The following is a 3,501-nucleotide window of genomic DNA, read 5'->3' on the forward strand; positions in this document are numbered from 1 at the left end:
CATACACAATACACAATTATTTTTCCACTGGACCATGACTTTATATTCTGTACTGTACATTATTTTTGTTAAGTGACATGACTTTTGTTTAAGCAAAGTCAAACCTTACTGTCCTGCTTAAATAATTTAAAATCAAGGCATGATCCTATTTTGTTCAGGTACTATAAGCGCAATCTAGAGGCCTTTGCCTTTCATATAAGCCACTTCTGATACCAAATGATCAACTAGAAGTCAAGTTATTATTATTTTTGTTCCTAAAACTTGGATAGGCAACAAGACTTTTGTCATGTAGTGTATGTAAACTACTACAAGTCTAATCCTCCTTTTCTTGATCATCATGTGTCTCAAAACATGCTTTTCTAGACTTTCCTCTCCTGTGACATCACAAGCCCCGGCCACAAGTGCTGACACTATGCCATATAAGCATAGATCAGTAAAATAACTGCCTTTTTTCTTATTAAGCTACTAACATTATTCAAATCAATGTGCAGCAAGTGTTTTTTTTTTTTTTTGTCATTTGTATTTTAATAAAAGCGTAGACAGCAAAGTATTGTGCTACTGTCATTTTACACATATAATATAAATGTGATTTATATTTTTACATATATTTGTTTTTTTGTTTGAAAATATAGCATTGTGTACTGGATAGTTTGCACACAATACACACTCAAGAGAACCTTATTATATTGACCTTATTGTTCAATGTGGAAGTGCACTCGTTTTTGCTATTGTTTTAGACCTTCTGATTCAGTTGCCGATGGGAGAAATGACAAGGAATAAATAATAAACAGCAGAAATGGTCAAACTACTCTCTATAAACAAGTGTGTTCATGACTGTACAGATAAAGCAGAATAATATTCATTAATTCATTCATTTTCTTGTCAGCTTAGTCCCTTTATTAATCCGGGGTTGCCACAGTGAAATGAACCGCCAACTTTTCCAGCAAGTTTTTACACAGCGGATGCCCTTCCAGCCGCAACCCATCTCTGGGAAACATCCACACACACATTCACAGACACACTCATACACTACGGACAATTTAGTCAACCCAATTCACCTGTACCACATGTCTTTGGACTGTGGGGAAAACCGGAACACCTTCTTGCTGTGATGCGACAGCACTTCCTACTGCGCCACATTTTGTGTGATAATAGTTAACTACAAATGTTTATTGCATACATTTTTGATCATTTTTGGACAGATCATTTAAACTCAGTTCAATTCATGTTTATTTCTATAGCATTTTTACAATGTAGATTGTGTCAAAGCAGCTTAACGTAGAAGATCTAGTAAACTGAAACTGTGCCAGTCCAGTTTTCAGAGTTGAGTTCAGTTTAGTTCAGTTCAGTGTGGTTTAAATTTCACTGCTGGAAGTCCAAACACTGAATTCATCGATGTGCAGCTGCATCATTATTTTGGTTGTCATGCACAATGTACATGTACTGTCACAAGCCTATAGAAGAACCATGTTGTACATGACGTAACATTTTTAATAAAATCATGTTTTTACATGTAGGTAATATGTAATGATAGGCCTATTGTTTTCATTTTTGAATTTCAGGAGCACTAAACACCATTGTTGTGTAAATGAACAAACAGAATGCATTAACAGTTCTCAGTTGTACAAATGATGCCATGCAAATGTATAACATTTTGAGGGAAATCTGCAGAAAGACAGGGATCTGATCTCATACATGGAGTTATGGCATTAATCAAACATTCATCACCTTATCAAAGTACAATCATTCAGCTTGAAAACTCCCAATTTAAAGTCAACCTCAAGCAACATCTCTGGACTAACAATCTCAGTTTTTAGTTTATAATGTGATTTACCTTTATGTTGTTTAATAATCCTTCTTTGTTTACCATTAAATCACCATTTCAACTGACACACACACAAATGTTCTCCACATTTAGAGTCTAGGCCTCTCTGTTTCACTTTCACACAGACTATAAGCCGTGCCAGCTTTAGGCGGACAAAAGCGTTTAAGGGGCTAAAGTTTAAGTACAAATGAAAATTTCAGGACAAGCAGATTAGTCTAATTTAGGATTTACAACTAAACATTATAATTGTTCATTTAATCCCTAGTGGAAAGTGCAGTTAATAGTTTCAATTCCAAAAGGGATTTGGGCCTATTTCTGCGTCAGTTCACTTTCAAGTGCTTAGCAAAGTGTCAAAGAAGTGCAGTCTTGGGTGCTACAGATCCCTCATTTGGAGCTGAACTGTCTACAGGGATTTGTTTTATATAGTGTGGTTTATATGGCTTTTTTTACATTATAAGAAACATTTAAACTTGCAATAAAAAATTACAAGACTGTTGTGTTCGTGGACCTCGTGTGCATTGCTGCATTAATGAAGGAAATGGTTTCACTTATCTGCAGAGTCATGCAACTGTTAACTATGTGATGTTTTGAAACAGGAATCCGCGCGATGTTTATACACAGCAGCACTCGTGCAAGCTCTACAGTCTTATCTGTAAACACGAGCTTGTGTATTCAGACACGCGCATCTCTCCAGACGATAAAGGCCTCGTAAATTGCGCCTGCAATCAGTGTGGATGCGCATGCATGAGTGCATTGAAATATGCCACTTTAATAAGCATTGTGTTGTTTTTAGATGCAACGATTATAAATATATAAATAAATATGATAAATATATTAGAATATAATATATATATATATATATATATATATATATATATATATATATATATATATATATATATATATATATATACATATAACATTTAAGTGCCAAATTTTCTCATTCATTGCATTTTATTGTCTTTAATGTGAAAGTAGTGAACATAAATATAGGAGTCTCGGGAAAAAATGCTCATTTTAGAAGAAAATTTCACATGGCACTTAAAGGTTTTTAAATCTAAACTCTTATATAGATTAGTTGGCCTATTCATTTAATTAATGATCGGACGTTTTTAATAAGTGTCGGAAAACAAATATTGCTTTGACATGATCACACGACTTTGTAAAAAAAAAAAAATCAATAGTTTCTCATTTCCTCATATCATGCATATTTATCTGCGTTCGTGAGCGTGAACTCCAGCATAATGAGGATGCTGCGTGTTGTCCAGCAGGTGAAAGCAGCGCGGCGCGTGTCTCCACTGACCAGCGAACTCAAGCTTCCCCGGGGCTCCGCTCTCTGAGAGCTTTACCCAATAAGAGCGTAGAGACGGCGGGCTGTCAACATTCCTATCGCCCCTCTCTCTCTCTCTCTCCCCCCGTCGCCCACCCCTTCGGTCTGCAGTTCGCACAGTTCATCGCCCCGGTTTATCTCGCGCAGTCTGCTATCAGCGCTCGCAGACTCCAATGGAAAAACGGAGAGGCGCGTGTTTCACAGCCCTGCCTGAACGCAAAACGTGGGGAGAACAAGTGGGAAAGTTGGCACTCTTTCTGATCAAATTGCACCTCACCGAGACTTCATCTGTTCCCAAGAGGAGGTGAAAAAAGAAAAGAAAGCGCTCTCTGAACCTGCCGTCTGG

Source organism: Danio rerio, chromosome 8 (genome assembly GCF_052040795.2).
Source record: "Danio rerio strain M-AB ecotype USA chromosome 8, GRCz13ab, whole genome shotgun sequence".
NCBI lineage: Eukaryota > Metazoa > Chordata > Actinopteri > Cypriniformes > Danionidae > Danio > Danio rerio.